This window comes from Myotis myotis, unplaced genomic scaffold, assembly GCF_014108235.1.
Source record: "Myotis myotis isolate mMyoMyo1 unplaced genomic scaffold, mMyoMyo1.p scaffold_m19_p_16, whole genome shotgun sequence".
Lineage (NCBI taxonomy): Eukaryota > Metazoa > Chordata > Mammalia > Chiroptera > Vespertilionidae > Myotis > Myotis myotis.
Genome location: NW_023416320.1, coordinates 5,269,178 through 5,291,630, shown reverse-complemented (window position 1 = coordinate 5,291,630; position 22,453 = coordinate 5,269,178). Strand labels below are relative to the sequence as shown.

The following is a 22,453-nucleotide window of genomic DNA, read 5'->3' as shown; positions in this document are numbered from 1 at the left end:
GAAGAAATAGCATTTTGAAAAAAACAAAGGTAGTCCAACTTGGGTATATTAGACATTGGGATATAAAGATGAATATGATGTTTATTTCTCTTGAGGATTGTTTCATCTGCTGTAAAGGACAGAAATCTATCAAAGGATCAGAGAAAACTGTGTTAAGCTACCATATTAATACATGCAAAATCCAAGAGAGTGCCTCACTCGGCCTGGCAGTATCAAGGACGGCTTCACAGAGGAGGTGAACTATCTCCTCTACTTGATCATATGCTCCTTAAAGGCAAGGACCATGACTTTGTAAATTTTCGCATTACAATCTGTTTTTCCCAGAACAGTCAGAGATACCCAATGCGTGCAGGTTTAATGTTATTTGTTGTGATGACCCCTGTGAAGCTGGAACAAAGACTAATAGGATGGCATGGTGGTCACAGGTCAGGTTAAGCGAAGGATGCTGTCAGGCTGCATGACTGCGGCCCCTGCCCTGGAGCTGCATAGTGTCTATTAATTCACTTTTATATTTATTCATTGGCCAACTATGTGTTGGGGATTGGTTCAACATTGGCAAATGTGTGGATTAATTGCTCATGGTCTTGCCCTTGACAAAGTTGAATGTAGAGCTGGGAGACAGAGATGTAAACGTACGGTTGATCGATGTGACTTGAGAAATGTTCTGACATAGCAGAAAGTAACAAGAACCACAGATAGAGAAGTGATGATCTTTAGGTTTTGGGATGATGAAGTGTGAGTAGGACTTATTCTAGGTTTTCTTCTCTTCTCTTCTCAGGACCTTCCCCTTAGTAGCTCATCCAGTGTCACGTCTTGCACTGACCTTGATGTGGCTGACTCCCAAATCTATTTCCCGGCATGGCTTCTTTCCAAAGCTTCATCCATACACAACTAATTCTTGTGTGACATCTGCACCTCACGTCCTGCTGACACCTCTAACTCCATTTCTTCAATGCTGAGCTCATCTTTTCCCTACAAAACCGATTCATCATCCTGCTTCATACTTTGGGCAGGCCCTAAAGCTCAGTGCTAACTTTGATTTAAGCCTTTCCTTTCTCCACCCCTGAATCCAACTCTTTTTGGCCGATTCTTCCTCTGTGATTTCACTCATGCCTCTGTGATACCACCCAAGCCATCTTCTCTCATTTCCACCATCACCCTAATTCAGGTCCTCATCTTTTCTCTCATCAGAGTAATAGACTTTCTACTATAAGAAAAACAACATGGTATTTAAAAACAAAAACAGATGTCCAAGGTTTGTCTTTTGATGGGGACTTTGCAGGAGAGAAGGGAGAGTCTGGACTAGTGGTTCTCAACCTTGGTTGCTCTTGGAATTACCAGAAGAGGTTTAGAAAACACGGATGCCTCGGTTCTGCTCTCAGAGACTCTAATTTAATTGGCCAGGGTTATGGTGTGAGGCCTTGGGGGCTTTAAATACCTCTCCAGGTGGGATTCTAATGTGAAGTTCAGGTTAAGAACCACCAAATTAGACCGAGAGGACTCAAATTGCTGCTCTTTGACATCCCATCACCAACACTGTAACTGGAAGAGTGGGCAAAACTCTTGCACATCAATGCAGGATGGAAATTTCCAAAGACTTTAAAAAACATTACAAAAAACATTACACAGATGGGAAATAAACACAAAACCCATGAAGTATAAAAGCATAGTTTGACACTATGACAGTCAGCTTTCTCCAGTCTGACAGACGAATGTGTCAATACTGTACAGGAACCACGGCATCTGCATAAAGAGTAATATATAAACATAGAGGCATAGGAGCATCCTTCTCGCATACTTTTCTCTGCTTTCAATTTCCATCCACTTCAATCAATCTCAGGCATTACTGCCAAATTAATTTTCCTGAAAAACAGTTTTGAACATATCAGTCTCTTTCTCCAAATCTTTTAATACCTCCTCATTCTTTACAGGAAAAAAAAATCAAAAGTTCTTTCCCAATTTGGCCTACAGTTCACTGTTCCAACTTGACTATAATTCTCTTTCATGCATTTCTGCCTTCAGGGCTTTGCTTATGCTGTTCTATGTCATCAGTTCCCTCAATTCCACTTATAATAAGCCCCTCACCCCTAAAGATTCCACTCACATACTACTTCCTCCACCAAGCTTTTCATGATCATTTTGGCAGGAAGCAATTTTTCCATCCTCTTAAGGGGCATAGTCTTTTTGTAGTCTATAAAACTAATTTATTAATAATAAAAAACTTTTCACATTAAAACTTGTTGGTTCATAAAATTAATTAGTTCAACCATTCAACATTCATCAAGTACCTGCTATATGGGCCCTGCCCACAATGAGAGGCTAAGCAGGGTGCAAGGACCTTCATTAGACAAATGACATTATTATTTATGATTATGTTGAAGAATTTAGGGGAGAAAGTGAGTGTCAGAGTATGAACTTTCACTCTCTGATAAGAGAGTAAATCATCTTTCCAAATGAAACAAATAGTTGAGCCAGTGATGAGTTGGCTATTAATTCTAAAAAGTTGGTCTTAGAAATAAGTGAACTAATGAAAAATAAGGCCCTGATTTTGATGAAACAATCTTGGAAGAGATGGGCCAGTAAGTATCAGTTGATTGCTTCTGGTAACGGGAGGTTTGGGGAGCAGGAGAATCTGAGAAGGTTTAGCCTTAGTAATACCCACACCCTCTGCAGTACTCATTCTACTGATTGGCTGATACAATTTGGGGGTCTTCCTAAGAATAGCTGGTTGGTGGAGACCCACTAAGCGGCCAGTTGTAAACTGAGTGAGATCACTAACATCACATCTGTCACCAGTTGCACCCATCATGCAGAAAAGGGTTAGGCCAATGTGGGGGTCTTCTGACTTGTTACCAGAGGTGGGAGATTAGGGTGGGAAGGAAGGGGCACTACTCCTTCCTGCTTTACCCACTGAAATAAATAATAAATTGTCCTCTTTATTTTAAGAGCTTGGTATTGAACCTCATTGTAATGAGCCCTTGCAGCAGGGCATGGGAGAACTTGTATCCACTTAAATGCTCTAGCTAATGTCAAGGAACAACAGAAAATTCCAGAAGGCATTTATCTCTTTCTACTTTATAGTTATTTAGATAATGTGTTGTTTTTTTATCACCCTTATTAGACCATAAATCTCTTCAGGGAAAGATCAAATTATCTTGATAGTCCTTAATATGCCTACTGCTATTTATAGTACTGGATAAGTGTTAGGGAACCACTGTTTTAGTCAACAAATGAACAATTTATGAGTGTATTAGTTTGCCAAGTCTGTGTAACAAAGTACCACAAATTTAGTAGCTTAAACAAAAGAAATCCGTCACCTCACAGTTTTGGAGGGTAGAAGTCCAAAAATCAAGGTGTCATTGTGCTGTTTGCTTCCAAGTATCTGTTCCAGGCCTCTCTCCTTGACGTGTAGATGGCCACAGCTTCTCTCCATGTCTCTTCTCTCATCTTCCCACTATGCCTGTCTCTGTGTCCAAATTTCCCCCTTTTTAAAAAAGTATATTTTTTATTGTTGATAATATTATAGATATCTCCCATTCCTCCCTCCCTTTTCCCCTTTTTTATAAGGACACCAATCATATTGGATTAAGGCTCACCCCAATAATCACACTTTAACTTGACTATTTCTAGAAAGACCCACTCACCATAAAGGTCACATTCTGAGGTACTGGGGATTAGGAATTGCATTTTTGAAGGGATACAATTCAATCCATAACAATGAGTAAATTCTCTAAAAACCCACGTGATATTCTTTCTTCCAACTTCTCCATTTATCAGAAATATTCTAGAGCAGCATTATCTGATAGAATTTTCTGTGACGAGGGAAGAGTTTTCTGTTTGAGCTCTTCAATATGGTAGCTGCTAACCACACATGGCTGCTGAGCACTTGACTGTGGTTACTGTGGCCGAGGAGCTGAATTTTAACTTCATTTAAGTTGAATTAAATGTAAACTGTGCCTACCACGTGGGAGAGCGCAGTTCTCAAGATTGGGAGGTTGGACTAGTTACTCATCAGGAGTGAAAAGTGTGTATATCCGTGATTGGAAAGAGATGTTCCGTGAATTTATCTGTGTGTGGTTTTTAATCTCAGAGATAAATTAGGAATACATACTCCTCTTAAGGATAAGAACAGGGCAAGGCAGGAAATAGAGATCACAAAGCTTCAAGCCCACAGGGCCAGCTGGCAACCAGCAGACACAATGGCTGCAGTAGAGCTGGAACGCTGGCTGTGCTAATGGCAGAATTTGACTCCAGTCCCGCCAAATGTTGACATGAAGGAAGGCAGTCCCAGCATTGTTGGATCTTCTGATTTGCCACAAAACCTAGAAATCTAGGCTTTTTAATGTTGGCAACTGGTTTTAACATCCTTTAGGCAGTCTCAGTCTGTTTCAAGTAAACAGCAGCAAAGCATCCTGTTGGCTGGACAGAACCTTGAGTCTCCCCGTGGGTGACTTCTCTTTTGAAACAAAAGTTTCAGAGACTTTCTTAGAAGGATTCTCCTTGATTATAGTAACTGAACATGACGAGGCTCATGGAAAACATCAAGTATTAAACAATATGCCTGCACAATGAGTTCTTTTTACATGTTCCAATTTAGGAAACACCAGCATGATGGACATTTGAAATGAACAAATTGTAAATTCCAGATCGGCTTGCTTCTTAGAAGCTTCCAAATCTTGCACTGCATTGTGATATTCCTAGGACTAGCAGATGTGTTCCTGTCTCTGATCTTTCCCTATCAATTCAATTCAATTCAGAGAACAAAAAAGAGGAGCTGATGGAAGGAAGAGTGGCAACTGCCAACTTTGCAAATGCTCACCTCTCTCTCTGACATGCAGGCACTCTTTAAAAAGACAGAGTCTGATCAGTATAATAATCTTTGCCTCCTATAAAGACATTTGTTTTTACTTAAATTGTTCATAAGATTCATTGGTTTTTGTGTTTTCTTTTATAACCATTTTGCATTCACTAAACAACTGTTTCGTGCCAGTTCATGGGCACCATGCTGGGGATAGTGCGCAGGCCAGGTCAGACATGGATCCTTCCCACGGCAAGGTTCAAAGCTGAACAAGGTCACTGGGCTTTAGCAAATGTTCCTCAAGGCATAATTCAAACTATAAGTGTTATGAAATGGAAGTACTGAGTGCTGGGTGATCCTTCATCAGGGAGTCCCAATGTCGTGTAGGGAGGTGAACATAAGAGTGAGCTCAGCAAAGAAGACGTGAGGACAGGGCATCTGAAGTCCTGGGGAAGGAGATGAACTTGGCACCATCCAGGAGCTGAACCCACGCATTGTTCCAAGACAATGGTCTCAGATGCATTCAATGGCAAAAACAGTAGGCACAAGGAAGGCGTCCTGTAGAGGCTATGTGGGAAGAATTGGACTCTTGCAGCTAACAACCCAAGTCAGGGCTAGTCCTTAGTGAGGTGTGACCTCTGTGCCAAGCATACAGCCCAGGTGCAAACCTCCCGTGTCGGGACAGTTAAATCTCTTTGTGCTGATTCTCAGTGGAGGTGAGTTTTCCACCAGGGGAATGTCTCCAGACATATTTTATTGTCCTGATTTGGGAAGGGGGACAGGTACTTCTGGCATCTAATGGGGATGGGTCAGAGATGCTGCCAAACATCCTACAATGCACAAGACAGTCTTCCCCAACAAAGAATTATCGGTTCCAAAGCACCAATAATGCCAAGGATGTAAAATCCCAGTTTTGAGTGAACACCAAAGGAAGCTGAAATCAGTGAGTCGGGAACATAAGCAAGAGTCACAGTGAGTGAAGGTGTCAAGAAGTGGGGCCAGAGGCACTGTCTGCAGTTCACTATGTTTTGGCTACTTGCTTCTTTCTTCTCAACCTAACAACTGCCAATGGCGACTCTCAAAATATCTATGATTGGCCTACAGTGGTCGGCAAACTGCGGCTCAGCAAACCGCGGCTCGCGAGCTACATGCAGCTCTTTGGCCCCTTGAGTGTGACTCTTCCATAAAATACTGGCTCTTCCACAAAATACTGACTTCTGTGCATGGGCCACGAAGTTTCAATCACACTGTACGTGCGTGCCCGCACGTGGTATTTTGTAGAAGAGCCACACTCAAGGGGCCAAAGAGCCGCATGTGGCTCACGAGCCGCAGTTTGCCGACCACGGGCCTAGACCAATCAGCTAATGTGCCCTAACTATCGGGATTGTCTGCTATTCTGTCTGCTCTGCATCAAAATAGGTGTTTAAAATACTTACTGAATAAATGAACATCAACTTATTTCTAATAAATGAAAATCTGTACACTTACAATAACTATTGAGCTATGGATTTGTGCAAGCTGCATTCTAATCCTTACAAATACCCTGTGAGGGAATTATTAGCCATAATTTACAGAGGAAGAAACAGAGGCTCAGCTTAGATATTAAGGTTCTTGCTGAAAGTCAAACAACAAGGAGTCTATTTGATTGTCCTAGTTCACTGCTCTGAAAGTGATCTTGCATCAAGAATGGCATATATGCCAAATTTTATTTGCTTTATGTATCCGTTGGAATCAGGTATGGCTGCATATATGAAAAAAAGAGTCACTCAACATGGAAGGCTTTCATTTTAATGCACATAAACCAAGTCCAGGGCAAAATGAGTGACTCCAAACATCAGCAGTCCAGACTCCTTCTATCCTACCTAACCTTCCTTAGCACTTAGTTTCCATGCTCAAGGCTGCCTCATAGTGGAGCTCCAGCTATCACTCCAGACAGAAAGAATGAGAAAGGGGTAAGGAGGAGCAACAGGTCTAATCTCTGATTTGATTCAGCTTATGTTGAAGTAGCTCCCCTGGAATTTCCACCTGGATGCTTTGCCTTCCATGGCATTGGCCACTCCCTGGCAAAGGAGCTTAGGAAATGCAATTTGTTTTTTGGCTGAGAGTATGGCTATTATCAAGAAAGAAGGACAGTGACTGAAGAGGCAATCTGCCAGACAGTAGCAGCTAACACACTTGAAGCAAAGTTGAGAGGTTTCTCATGTGGTTGAAAAATCCCAGTAGAAAAAGCTGTGTGATGATTTAGTTACTGTAAGTTGATTGTTTTGGGGCCTTTGAAGTTCTTTACGACTCCACTCCACTCTAATAAGGCATAATCTTTTTACAGATGTTGAACCAAGATGCTTTCACTTCATTTTGTTCTCTCCATCTCTTCTCTGACATTTGACCTTCCTTAGTTCCATGCCTCTTTAGTTGGACATCCCTTTCTATCTCTTCTTTCATTGTCTTTGTATCTGTTGCTTCTGGCCTTCTATTTTGGTCTCTTTCCACACATGGAAATCCTGCAAATTATTGCACAGGTAACTGTCATCATATTAATGACACACCTTCTCGGTCCATTTGCCCTCCTTCATCTCTGCTACTCTGTGGGAAATCTGACTTTCATCCTTCTACAACTGTCCTGCCTGATATGGACTCTCCACCCAGACAATGGCAGCTGCAATTTGTGACTTCCTGTAAGGTTGTTGGGAGGCTGTCTCCACACTGGCCCATGAACCTGCCTCCTGTGTTCTCACTCATTTATTTATATCATTTTATTGAACATCTACTACATGCCAGGCTCTTTGATATAGGCTCAGCAGATTCTTTATGGAATAAAACAGACATGGCTCCTTTCTTGTAGTTCTTTATGTCTAGTGGAAGAGCCACATGCAAATCATAGAACCATCACCCATCCATAATTACAGATATCAGTAAAAACTGTGAAGGAAGTGGCTTTATGATTAAGCAAAGATGAAGTATTCCAGCAGAGGGAACACGTATACAAACAATCTGAGGTAGGAAAACTCCCAGTGTAGAGTGATTTTCGACTCTGTGCTGCTCACTATTCTTAGAGACAAAGTTTCTGTTCTCATGGAACTTATGTTTGAGTGAAGCATATAGAGAATAAACACAAACAAATAAGATACTTTCTGGTACTGATCAATTTTATGGAGAAAAAAGCAGTTGGAGTATTTAGCTGAGATATTAAAGAAATAAAATGGAAACTGGAGGAGAGAATGTGTTTGGATCATGGGAAGAAGGTCAGTGTTATTGGAGTGTAGAAGCATGGTGGGGTGGAGGTAGAGGAAGATGTGATTGGAGAGGAAGCCAATGGCCTGGCCACCTGCATCTTGTGAGTGATGGTAAGGCTTGGTGGAGGCATTTGGAAGCCTTTGCGATGTTCTAAGTAAGAAGATAACATGATATGATTCACACTTCAGAATGATCCCTAAGATCTTGGCAGTAAGCCATGTATAAATGGAATGTAAATCCATGGACTGCATGAGATTCCTGGAGAGTGAAGTCCAAGTGTCTAGCCATGAGCTCAGAGAGTAGCCAGCTTGACTTTGGGACCTGGGCAAGTTATCTAATCTCTCTAAGTCTCACTTCCTCACGATAAAAATGGAGATTATGGTAACTGCTCACAGGATCATGGTGGCAATGCGATGAGATGATATTTTGCAGCAGCCTTGCAAAATACCTTGCAACTGGTTTACACATCAAACACCTTCTCCCCTTCAATGTTCACACCCCTCTCCTCTGATGATAACACAAAGTCCTGAGTGGGAATGTTTTGATCATGAGGCACCGACATTAAATGGCAACCTAATAGGTTATATGACACATTAGAGTCAACAATTTTATAGTTTAGAATCGCTCTTAAATTAAAAGTGAGGAACAGGCTGGTGCTCCATTTGTACTTTTAAGTTTCAAAATGTTTTGCAAGCAACTCAAAGCACCTTTCTATTGCTTCAAAATCCTCAGAAACCCCCACCGTCTCTGCGGATATGTGAGAGGAAGGGTTGATTGAACTGAAAACAAAACAAAAAGGCTCTCAGGGTCACTGTGGTGGGTGTGAGATCAAGAATTTCTTCAGAAAGTCTTCATAACGTGTTCATAAAGCCAGTTCCCAACTTATTTCCCTATTTTCTCAGCTAAACCTGGTTAGTCAGCATGGGCTTGGACACTGGCCCAGCTCTTCATCTTTCCTCCCTGGCCCCATGGTCCAGTTATTTTATTTTGCTAGGAATTTCTCTAGCCCACAAGTCTGCCTTCAACACAGCCATAAAGCCAGTGAGCACCCAGTATGAAAGAAACAACCCATGCTGCATGAAAGTGTGTTTCCTCCACTTTGCTGAACTGCATTTTTAAACGTTTGAAAGAAATAAAAGAGAATCATCCCCTAGATGAGAAAATCAATTGGTTCTAAGGGATCAAACAAGTTATAAAAAACTGTTGGGATCATGTTTCCATGAGGAGCACTCTGAGTGATAATGAGACATTCTTCGATAAAGGAGGCACGTTGGAAGATGGTGGTGACATCAAAACTCATCGCCAAGGCAATTTTTCTCAACTGGAATAAGATTATCCTTGAGGATTTTTGTTGTTGTTGTTTATTTTTCCTGCTGGCCCAAAGAACATTCCATTACCCAATGTTCTTACCTGAAATTATATTCTGTCTATGGAATAGAAAGAAAAAAGTTGCAAGCAGGAGAGAAATTTTTTTTTTTTTTTTACTTTACCAGAGAAATGGAGCTCAACTGGATTGCTGGAAAGATTCCTTCTCTCTGATGGGCTGTACATAGTCAAATTGGAACTCGTGGAATAAAGAAATGTCTGCTTTCTACAGTGTTGTTAAAGGGGCTAGACTAGGCTGGCATAGATAGATGGGGCTGCCCTCTGCATAGGAAAGCAGAGGTTGTTTACCATGCAAAGCTTGGATCCTATGAAGAATGAATGAGATAATGCAGGAATCGGAGCTAGATTAAGCTATGATTGATGATAATTGAAGTTTAGTATAGGGAAGAATTACCAGCCTGTACCTAAGTGTTTATATTTCTATAAATCTTTCTCTAAATTGTGATGTATCATCTCCATATTCTAGTAATGAACAGGCAACTAGTTTATATTAGTCCTTTAATACAAAGATATTTTTTAGGGAGTTAGTCAGAGATGTGCTTGCGTGTTCGTCCAGCCTACTTTCTCCTGCTCAGGTTTCCCTGTGAGCCTGGGAAGTCAGAAAAAACACCACACTTTACCTGCTGGTTGTTTCCAACTCCTTTCTTGGGGAAATTATTACACGCTTCTTCCGGGTGGGTCATGTAAGCCTAACACCCGTTAACCATTACAGCGAGCCAGAGCAATACAAAGAGCACGTTAGAGCAGGGCTGCTCAAAGAATGGTCTGTGACCTGATGCTGATGACAAAAGCACAGAAATTGAATGTTAGCAGTTGGACACTAGCTGGTGTGGCTCGGTGGATAATCATTGCCCTGCGGACTAAAGGGTCCCAGGTTTGATTCCGGGCAAGGGCACATACCAAGGTTGTAGGCTCAATCTCCAGTAGAGGCGTGCAGAAGGCAGCTGATCAATGGTTCTCTCTCATCATTGATGTTTCTCTTTCCCTCTCCTTTCTCCTCTGAATTCAATAAAAATACATTTAAAAAATAAAAATAAAAGAAATTTAGCAGTTGGAGACTTTTACAGCAATTGGGTGTTGCCATGATACCCAAACTAATCCCATGAAATGAACTAAACTTGACTCCTTGAACATACTGTGAGGGTGGTGGCCAATTAGAGAAGGTGTCCCTTAAGGTGGAATATTTCAACTAAGCTCTAAAGGCTGTGTGACAATTATCTCAGGGAAGAAGTGGACAAAGAGTGTCCTAGGCAGAGAGAGCAGCCAGCATAAAGGTCCTGTGGCAGGAAAGAGGCCAATATCGCTCGGGTGCCATGAGAGAGGGACTTACATTGCAAACCTAAGACTGTTGCAGTCTACCTTTTACTTATACCATTCATCTAGCTCTCACTTCGTGCCTCCCCCCCCCCCATAAACCAAGAATTCCAAGTATGATTTGATTTATTTATGCCTGTTTTCTTGCTCAGGAAACCCTACATTATAATGCCTGGTTTTCACAAGCGACAATTCTTTTTTTCTCCTGGGAACTCCTCCCAATCTATGGCTGGGATCTTAGTGATGGATTTTATTTCCTTATTCTTGATCATTGGACTAAATTCAGCCATCCAGAAAGGTGCCACCTACCTCCTTTGCCTTACCATTCCTTTGCTTTGGTTAAACAGCACTCCTGGTCAGTTGTCTCTGATACTAACTATGACTGCTTCCTTCGCCTCCCATCGTGTATAGTACCAAACGATAGAAACAGAACACTCTACTCGCTAAAAGGCTTCCTCTCATTGCTGGGAGTGCAGCCCACCTCCTCTGCATTTCCCCAACTCATGAGTTTATTTAAAGCAAAGAAGCCTTTTCTGGCCTTCCCTTGACCATCCTTCAGTCATTATTTCTCTGTTCAAATCTTGTTCCAAGTCACAATATATATACGATGCAGTGAACAGAACAGATTTTGAGGCCAGGTCAACTGGGGTTCAAATCCAACTCTGGTTCTTGCTACCTGTGTGACCTTGGGCAAACAAATCACCCTTTCTGATCTTCAATGGCATAGCACAGAGGCTTATGGAATACTTAGCCTCTAGGGTTGTTGTGACCATTAATTGAGGCCTTGTGTTTAGAGCATCAAATTCTCAGTGAATGATTCTTTTTTCCTTTTTCATAGCTATCCAGCTGTGTGTTAAAGCTTAACTGATTATGACAAAAACTGACCCAGATTAAAAGGACACTGAAGCCACACCCCAGACAAATGAGTAAAAACTCTGTCAATTATAGTCTCAGCCCTTCTCATGGAGGATCTGACACAGACACGTGTTGTGTTTTTATTAACATTTCATTTAGTCAACATACTATCACAGAAGCCAGTCTATCTTCATGAACCTCTCTTTAACTTTTTTATTAGCTTATTAATGGATTGGAGAGATGTATATCATTTAATGGGAGATTCTCCCCTCCCCCTGAAAAGCATGACCTTCAGAGATCAAAGAGATCATACATTTGTGTCTGGCTGAGGGAGGTCATCTGGCTGGTGCTGATGAGATGATTTGTAATCTTAAATTTTGCACTGCTGTGAAGTCTGGGAAGTGAAAGTGAGAGAAAGAAAGATAAACCAAGTTGGAAAAAGAAGACAGAGGAGAGGAGGCCTATGGATGAGAAAGCAGAGGCAAAGCTGGCCCTGATATAAGGAGAGGAATTGAACATGATGTGCTGATGTGAGTCTGGGTCATGGAGAAGGAGGGCTGGGAGTTCAGACAGAGGAGCAACCAAGGTTCTTTGGATTAGCCCTGACGGGTTGACAGGCAGGACGGGAAGGTTGCAAGTGAGCTGGAAGGTAAGGAATGACTCTTGAATGTTTGTCACTGTGTGATGTGCGTGGGTACAGAGATTCAAAGGGTTCAGTTCTTGACCCAAAATAATTGATGATCTATGGGAGGAGAGGGACTTTCAATACAATATTATCAGAACAATGCACTCGATGCTGTAATGGAACTATACTCTATGAACACTGACCACAAAGATGTGAAGTGTTTCTTGGGAGGTCAGAAATGGCATCTCAGAGGGAGTGGCTGCCTTAGGTCAGTGCACCAGAAGCAGAGCCTGCGGTGGGGATTTATTGAGGGTGTACACTTAGAGGACCCAGGCAGTAAGGGAAGCAGGAGGGGGCAGAGGAAATACCTATGCAAAGATGTGCTTTCAAGTTGTCTCAGAAGTTGTCTCATAGAAGGCAAGGGGCCTGGGCTGTTATTCCCCCTCATCAGTCAACCATTTGTCCTGGGTGACTGGCAGTGTTGGTCACCTCCTAAATATCTCTAGGGGGTGTGGCTCCTGAAAGCCAAGGGCAAGCTCTCTAGAGAAAGAAGCATAAAAGAGTGGTTTGCATTAGCAGCCAGTACCCACAGCTACTGACAGATGAGGGCAGCAGCACTGTACATGGGAACTGGGTGGGGCGCTCACAGCACCTGCTACAGTGACATTGGAGGTGATTCCTTTGCTGCAATTGGTTCCAGAATTCCATGGAGAAGCCAAAGTGTATGCAATAGCCCAAAAGAATAGATCAGTTTTCTTGAGAGGAGCTAGCAACCAAGTATGGGAGAGATGGGGGTGTGGGAGGGGTGATTGGTGAGTGAGGCTGAGAGAATGGTGGTTGACAGTGTGGGTTTGGGAATGAGACAAATCTGTTGCTTACTGACTATGTGACTTGGAGCGAGATACATGACCTTTCCTAGCCTCACCGTCCTCATCTGTTAAATGGGTATGGCAAGTCCTCTTTTTGGGATTGTTGTGAGAATGAAATGAAATAGTGGAATTAAACCACTGACCACAGGATATGGGGCATACTACTTTCAACAAATAGTGTTCACCCCTATTATTATAAAGTGAAAAATACTGACTGATTTTAAAGATCTTGAATTTATTCTAAGGAGTCTGGATTTTATCCAGAAATAATAATGATGATGATGATTGTGATAATAGTACTAACACCAACAATGGCAGCAACAAGAACTAAGAAGTGAGTGAGGAGCCAGTGGCTGCCTCTAAAAAATAGTAGGAAATTTACAGGCCTGTACTTGAGAAAGAGAACCAGTTGTGAGGCTCTCTCAATAGGCAAGAGGGTTAGAACTTGATTAAAAGTGTGGGCCAGGAAGGGACTGAGCCAAGACCAGAGCAAAGCCAATGAAATCCCATAGCAACAGGGCTCAAATTGCACGCTTGGGGCTGGCACCGCTGAAATGAGTCGTTCCTGCTACACATACTGCAAACCCAGTAGAGAACAGCATCGTTCTCTGGCTAAGTAAGGCCTTTTAATGGAAAAGGGGCTTCGTGAGATGCAGGTGGCCCCTGGTAAGGATGATTTCAATGATGCTCGCGAGCCTCCTCTGTCACTTTTATTGAGTTTCTGTGTACTCTAATTCATTAATAAAGGGACAGAGGAGGAACCTGGGCATATTTTACTCTCTTCATTATCTGGAAGAGTTTCTCGATGAAACTCATTGAGCATAATTAAATTGCTGCTGCTGCTGAAAGCCCATCTCTATATAGATTGACCTTGGTTGCAATTCCTGATGAAAATGGGGAAAGACACTGGATTAGATTGGTCTTATAAAAGCCCTCTAGTGCTATAGAAGAAATCAACAGACATATCTCAATAGATAAATGTAAATAAAAAGGTCCTGCTCAACTCAGCTGAATTGCCACCTGTCCTCAGATGGTCAGAAGAAACCTCACTACCTCTGGATGGTACTGAGCTAGACTGGGTGGTGTAGCACATCTCTTCCAGCTCCAACATTCTGACTCTATAGCTTCCCAAGTTATGTTTACAACACAAGTTAATAGTTCTAACATTTATTGAGTCATTCCTCTGTGGCAGGTGCTTGTTAACCACTTTCCATATGGTATCTTTAGGTTTCATAGGAAGCATGTGCAGTAGCTACTACTGCAATGACCATTCTACAGATGGGGATACTGAGGATTGATGAAGTCAAATACAAAGGTGGTGGGGGCGGGGGACACTGAGATGAGGAGCCCACTATACCTGGCTCCAAATTTTGTGAATTCTGATTTCTGTCCCTTGCCTCTTCACTCATTTTTAATCATTCTAATCTTCTGACATTCAGGAAAAAATGCCCCACCTGGTCATTTATCACATATCCGGGAAAAGTCCTGTATGTTTTCCACTCTCTCTGGCTGTCAATGAGCTGTCACAGTGCTTGCCCTTCCCATGGACAACAGGGCAGGATCCCACATCGTCCTAAGCTATCCTCTGCTTGTTTATGCGTGGATTCCTTATCCCAGTCACAGCAACCCGCCTGCCTTTGTGTTTTCCTATCATCTATCAACATGTTGATGCAGCGGGATTCAGAAATAGATACTTTCTATTGGCTCACATTTTTCTAGGGTAATTTGATTGTAACTCTCCAATCTGGTCACTTGTACATAACTCACTGGTGAATGTAAATAACTCCAAGGATTTATTCTAGAAGAATGCTCAGGCTATTGAGAAATGATGACAAACATTGGGAAGAATAGCATCATATGTCATATGATATGTGTATACGTAGAATTGTATATGAGGAAAATATTTAGATGTGTATTTGTTGATAAGTATACATGTCCATTTATATTGTAATTCAACTGACATGTAATGAGTGCCTATTCTGAGGTGAGCACTTTACTAGGAGCTATCAGGCAGCAATAATGAGGCACAGTGTTATCCTTATGAGTTATCATCTAGTGAGAGACAGAATAATAATAGATAATTTTCTATATGTGCCTCTTCAGAATTTACTTATAACATTTTTGCATATTAATACGTGCATTTTGATAGATGAATATGAACCTGTCTACATATATGAACCACATGACAAATTAATTTACTCATTCAACAAACAAGTATTGAACATTTGCTACAGTATCTGCTACAGTATAAGACAATCCATTATGTATATGTATAATGACATATTCCCTTATTTCTGGGCAAGAGGCTTTTGATTATGAACAAGATATTGGAGTAAATTGAGAAAGATGTGCACCACTTCCCAAGACTACACTTCCACGTGCCTTCACGTGCATCCCAGCTCTCAGGATGATTTCAATAGATACGTGACTTTGGACACATTAGTTAACCTCTACTCAATCTCACCTGCAAAAGAGAGATGATAATGATCCCTGCCTCATAGGGTTTCTGTAAGGAGTGAAAAATAGATGGTATATTAAAGGCTTAGTTCAGGCACAGAGGAAACCCTCAATCTACCAGCTATTACTATTAAAAGTGTTGGAAGGTAGAAGGGAGGAGAGGAGTAGATACTTAGCAGTAATTACTGTCTGATGGTTTGGGAGACATCTTCATGCCATTCCCTCTCTCCCAGGAAGAGTGCGGAGACCCAGAGGGTGGCATTTGAAGAGATGCTGTGTGCTCTCTGTACCTCTGGCCTCTGAGTACAAAGCTATTTCTCCAAGTGGGTGAGAAACAGCCCTGTTTCCAGGGAGCTAACAATTTCCTTTTCCCCGAGCACCTTCCACATTAGGATTTCAGAGCTGAAGTGGTGGCAAGATGCTAAGGAGAGTTCTTGATGACAGGTAACTGGGGCCAGAACCACGCCTGGAACAGGAGTCAATGCTCTTACTAGTACCTGGGGGACAGGCTGGTTGGTTTCCGAGGCATGACATCAAGAGTGAAGAACCCGAGATTTTAGCTGAGCCTAGAAATTAACAACTGTGTGCTACAACCAGAGAGGTGAATAGGGTTTACTCTAGTGAAAGTTTTAAAACTTGACAGTCACATATGTGTTTCCTTTTCTTCTGTTCAAAGCTATCTAACCTCTCAATGGCCATTTTTACTTTTCTTAATGCAATTCAAACTTTATATACATAGTAGAGCTGTGTGTGTGTGTGTGTCTGTCTGTCTGTCTGTCTGTCTGTCTTAGCCCCCAGTGGTTCCTTAGAGATATGTCAGGAGGTTATTAGCCTGTTGCTGGTAACATAGGACTGGCACACAGTAGGCACTGAGTAAGATGTTGTTATTACTATTTATCTAGTTAATAAAAAAATGACTTTGACTTTTAATACATGCATTTTGATAGGTGAATATGAACCACAGCGGCTCCATACTGCTTATAAGATCAAGTTAAATGATCTCATTTTGGCAGTCACGTTTTCTTATGGATTAAGAAATGGAAGAATCACATCTTGAATATTCAGCTCCTTCTACGTCCCCTGACCCAAGTGAGTCTCCTCTTATGGGCAACTTCCTCTCCAAATGCAGCCGGCTCACTGCCGCCTCCAGGCTGTCCTCAGGCTTGTCAACCCAAGAACACACCCTCTGACCACCTCTCCCTCCCCTTCCCACCTGGCCATCTTTCAAATTTGGGGTGAAATGCCACCTACTATATTATGCCCATCATGATTCTTTAACTCACACTGATTACCTCTCGTCTGAACTTAACTTAGTAAACATCTGTCTGTATCCCATGTTGCAGCATTTGTTAATATAGACCATTTTCTTCCCTGCTTCTTACTTGGCACTGTATTTACTTAGTCAGATTGGAGGCTTCTGGAGGGCCAGAACCAATATTTGTTTTTCCTAGAACCTTCTTGCACCTTCCCTAGAGCACTGGGAAGAATATCAAACATTATATTACAGTGTAGTATACATAGCGAAGTCATTATAGATTTACTAGGGATTTGTTCCTCGTGGAGAAATAAGAGAGCAGGGGGAGAGAGGCAGGGAGGGAGAGAAAGATTTTCCTGGAAAAGATGATTTCTTATATCCTGTGAAAGTAGTTTTCTTGTTAATAGTAGTCCACTCTGAAGCTCCCTGTTCAAGGATGGAGTGCCCATTACAGTCATCTGCATAAATAATATATGCTAAAATGCTTCTCCGGGCCACAGATATTGACCTTGTTTAATAATTGATGACGGTGCCCTGGAACCGCGCTGACACAGGCTGTGCCCTGGCCACAGGCTAATATTTATAGCTCTTGTTTTCTGAAGCCTGAAATTTACCTGGATTTCTTTATGGGAGAATATTTTCCCTCCAGGGCTCTAATATGACGCTAGAGACTAAGTACAGAAAGACAAAAATAGTGGCTATAAACAGGAGGAGTCTCAGCCTATCCTTATACAGAAAAGCCAAGCTCCCTTCCTTTGAATGATGTTTCTGACATGTCTCTCTTTTTGGTCAAAATTTTTCAAAATGTTACTGTTGCCACAGAAGAACACAAAACCGCTAAAATTTAGTGAACACGTAGGAAGTGCTAAGTTCTCCATTACGCACTTTCTTGTATTGTCTCATTTAACACTCAAAAGAGTTCCCTGAGGGAAAAACTGATTATTTCTATCTTGCAGATGAGAAACTGGGATGTGAGAGGTTAAGTAATGTGTTAAGCACACCTAGTAAGTGGCAGCGTTAGGATTTCAACATCAACAGTCTGAATCAAAACCTTATGCTCTAAATCGCTATGGTAAACCGACTTACTGCTTCTACATCCATGTAGTGGAAATGGCTGGGTTTGCTTCCTCATCATCACTTCTCATGGGGACAGCATTTCACTTTCCCCGTAGAAACCATCACTGCTAAGCTTTCTGCCCTCACGTGGCTCACAGTAACTGACTTACCAATGGGCCTCTGACCCAAGTCCAGTATGAGACTGGTTGCAAAAAATGATCTCAACTTCCCACCTTCCCTGTATCCATGCCCTCTGTAACATGATCGTGCAGCTCTTTCCATCAAGTTCCTCCCAGTCTCTTCAAAGTGGACTCGCCTTGTGACTTGGTATAGCCAATGGAATACAGCAGAAATCATCTTGTGCGAATTCTCAGTCTAGACTTCAAATTGTCATGGGATTTCCTACCGTCTCTTAGAACCTTCCCCTGTCATGAGAAAAGTCTAGGCTAAGCTGCTAGAGGATGAGAGACAAGTGGAGGAGAACCCCGTTGTCCCAGCTGAGGTCACTCTAGAACAGCTAGTCTACCACTGCCCAGGCATACAGAGAGACCAGACAAGGCCTGCAGAGCCAACTAATACAGCTGGCTAGTAAAAGACCGTATGAAATTTTTGCTGTAGCTATTGGGGAAAAAAGTGATAGCTATTTACTGAGACTGCTCAGCTGAAATTGTTGGTTGTTTCTACATGAGGAGAGGTTGCTTGAAAAAAAAAAATGCCAGTGTAGAAGAAACAGATATAAAAGATGAAAGAAATACATTTCTGATCCTATTTTTGATCACCTGGATTCACCAATACCTGAAGCCAGTGTATTCTTAAGTTTTCTTATAACATGAGCCAATAACACACCCCCCCACACACACACATGCATACATTAAAATTTTTTTGATTTATTTTGCTTAAAAGCAGTTTGTTTTGGCTGTTTGTTATAAACAAAAGAGTTCTGATTAATATAACTGTAGACTTCACAATAGCTTTTCATGAACATCATCAAATCCCTTACCTTCTTCTCTTTGCTCTCACATGTCCTCATCCTAAAATACTCTTTGTTCGTATCTTTACCTGTACCTTTATCATTCAAAGTCCAAGGCTGGCTTCAAAACCTTACGAAAGCAGGGTTAGAGAGAAAAGAGTAATAGTAAGAACCAGAATGAAAGTTCCTGAGAATTGAGCAGGAAGAATACAACACTTTGGAGCAGATACGAGCTCAGGTCAAAATCACTATTCATTGAATGAGTAATTGAATGAGCTAGATTGTGCTAGATCTTGGGAATATAAGAAGGCAGACAATTCCCCTGCTTCTGGGAAGCTTGCTTCTTAGGGAAGGCAACAGATACATGCAATAAATACGTAAGTGAATGGGCAAGATAATTCGAGTCAAAGATACAGGTTTTAACTTCAGTACAACCAGGCACTAGAAGGAATATAAGCTGTATAGAACTGGAGTGGATGGCGGTCCCAGAGGGCTCTCTAGGAAGTGATATTAAAGAGTGAGCAGCAGCGAGCTTGAAATCAGCAGAGGGAGGGGCATTCCAGGCAAAAGTAAGCCCAGATTTTTGTGTTTTAAGGACAAGGGAAAAAGAGTAGTTAAGGGAGGTGAATGTGGGAGGGCTTGGCAGGAGATGAGGGCGGTGAAGTTGGCCAGCGTCTTTAGGCTGTGGTTAGTAAAGAGTTTGGATTGTATTCTGAGTGTGAAGGAAAGCTGTTGAGGGTTTTTCACAGGGGAATGTTGGGATCAATTTTACAGTTTTAAATTGTAGAAGCTATATGTAGAATGGATTGTAGGATCAAGAGTGATTCCAGACAGACCTGTTAAAAGGCTCTGAGGCAGTTCAAGCAAGAGATGATGGTGGAAGCTTAGGTTACAGAGGAAGCAGTGGAGATGAAGAAAATAGGAAAGATTCAGGGTTGCCACACAATATAAAGAAGAGACCAGGGATAGCCAACACAGCATTATTACACACATTAACTCCTAAATATCACTGATAATCATATTGAATTGAAAGTCTAATAAAATCACCTAAGTATAAAAAATGAATGGCTATTTTGTATTTGTATACGTTTGCATTTCAAGATGATTATAAATTAATGATAAATAACCAAGACATATTCAGACTCACATGCACACATATAATTAGCTGTATAAAACTAGAATCATCATGCTCTTTACCTAAATTTATCTGCTTTTACACTTGACATTAAATTTATTTATTCAACAAATATTTGTTGAATGCCTAATGTCTGCCAAGTATGTTTTTAGGAAATGAGGATTAAGTGGGGAACAGCAGAAACAAAAATTATTATGACCCTCATGAACCACACTTCCCAATTTGGAGAGAGAGAAATAAGTATGGTAACTAGAATATGTATATTTCAGGTGGCGATAGGAGCTAAGGAAAAATACAAGAGAGTGTTTGGAGGCACTGGCATTTATTAGAGCTGGAAGCCATGCCCTGAATCTATTATTTTAAATAATTAACCAAACATTTTAATAATTCCTCAATATCCACTATGTTAACTAAACTTTAAAAAACCCTATTTTTAATGACAGCATATACTATTGTATTTAATACTCCTACTGATTTTGGACATTTTGACTGCTTCAATTTTATCTATTATAAATGATTATATAGTTGACCATTGAACAACATGGGGGTTAAGGGCATCAATCCCCCATGCAGTTGAAAATTGGGGAATGACTTTTGACTTTGCAAAAACTTAACTACAGTTGGCATTGTGTATCTGCAGCTTTCACATCCGTGAATTCAACCAACTGCAGGGTGAAAATAATATATTTGATCCAAGATTTGGAATCCACAGATACATTGGGCTGACTATACTAATAGCCCATTGTTGACTAGAAGCCTTACTGATATAATAAATAGTCAATTAACACATATTTTATGTTACATGTATTATGTACAGTATTCTTACAATAAATTATGCTAGGAAAAGAAAATGTTAAGAGAATTATAAGGCAAAGAAAATATATTTCCTGTATTTATTGGAAAATTTTGCATGTAAGTGGACCCATGCAGCTCAAATCCATGTTGTTCAAGAGTCAACTGTACACAATTCTCTAGAGACACCTAGGTCTCCTGACTTTCCTTCTGCATGAACTTACCTGGGTCTGCTGAAACCTGTACTAAAGTACCTTCCATTAGGTACTTTATAAAGCATTATAATCTGTATCCCAAAGATCAGTGTTGGAGAATGTGTTATTCCTGAACACTCCTGCTTGATGAGACCACAGAGGCAAGAAAATACTGTCAACTATAAAAGGCCTTACTACACATTTATTTTTTTTTAACTAGGAAAGCATACAGGATTTACTGAGCCCATTATCAACATTTTAAAGGAGGGAAAATTGAAAATCAGAGGAAAGAAGTGACTTGACAAGATCATCAGAGAATTAGTGACAACATCTGAACTGTGTCCCAGATTATCTCAATTCAAGCCTTCTTCCACTCCTTGATTTAATCGTTTTCATCAAGTGGATAAACCTTAAAGTGTTCAAGGAAATTTCCTGTATAGCACCTCCAGGTCTGTGCACCATGGTGTTCTGTGGGACTTATTCTAGTGATCTAGGCAGCCATCCAGTGCTCAGCACCAAGGAGAGCTCCAACAAGCCTGTGGCCCTTGATGTTCTTCAGACTTTGAAGCTTATGTTCCTGAATGATTTAGGATTGTCTGTCTTTGTTTTTGTCTTTGGGGAAGAACTTTCTAAACCTTAAGAGATCTGACATATTTCACATATATCTTAAAATTTCTTATTTTCCCCTTCCTTCCTTCTGCTGAAAGAGATAGTCTTATACCTGAACTCTCAATTCCATCTTCTCACCACCCCAACTTGATATAACCATTACCTGTGATCTTCCTTATTTTATGTTGTACTCAGCCCTTCTGCCTACCACAATGTTTTGCTTATCATGATCAAATCAATTCCCTTCTGCTCCTTCCTTAGTTCTGTTCTCACTGCTATCTTTACCTCCATCCTATCTCCATTCACCACCAAACCACGTGAAAGCTCAATCCACACCTACTGCATTGACTTTCACTACAGACTCTCTTCCTTACCCTTCAGATCGGATGTGTGCCATGCTTTCCTAGGCTGGAATTGCTCCTGCATTATCATTAGTGTTTTCTCAGTTCTATTCTTCTCCACCTCTCTCTACCTACTGACCTGTTCATTAATTTTTTCTAATGGAATCTCTCCTCCTTTTGTCGTTAAGCTGATGGAACCCTCAAGTTTTTCCACCTGTTTCTGTTTCTTCTTGGTTGATTCTTCTCTCTCTGGCTTTGTGCTAACTAAACACATATGCTTTCTGAGGGCCTGACTTCAGGACCCATGAGCTGTCCTGTCATTTCAATATTTTTACCTTGATGTTCAGGTCATATTGATAAGTTGCTGGACTTTGGATTTGCACAATGTCTGTGCCTTTGCTCTTGTTATTTCCTCTTGCCTTCATTTTCCAAATATTTACTACAATCACCTTCTACCAATTAGTCGTCAAATATCATACCCTTTATGAAACTTTTTTTGAGTCTCCCAGATGAAAACTCTACCTCTCTCTGAAATCAATTTATAATTTATTTATACATCTAGC

General features: G+C 41.1%; 1 long non-coding RNA gene across 1 annotated transcript in view; it reads right to left on the bottom strand.

Annotated features, from left to right (window-relative positions):
* Positions 1 to 1,734: 1,734 nt before the first annotated feature.
* The window catches only part of LOC118670596, a 471,897-nt gene continuing 451,178 nt past the window's right edge, over positions 1,735 to 22,453 (bottom strand). Inside the window, exons 6-7 of the long non-coding RNA XR_004972399.1 lie at positions 3,318 to 3,484; positions 1,735 to 1,863 (exon numbers count right to left, since the gene is read on the bottom strand). This is a non-coding gene — a long non-coding RNA (uncharacterized LOC118670596). The remainder of the gene's footprint in view (positions 1,864 to 3,317; positions 3,485 to 22,453) is intronic.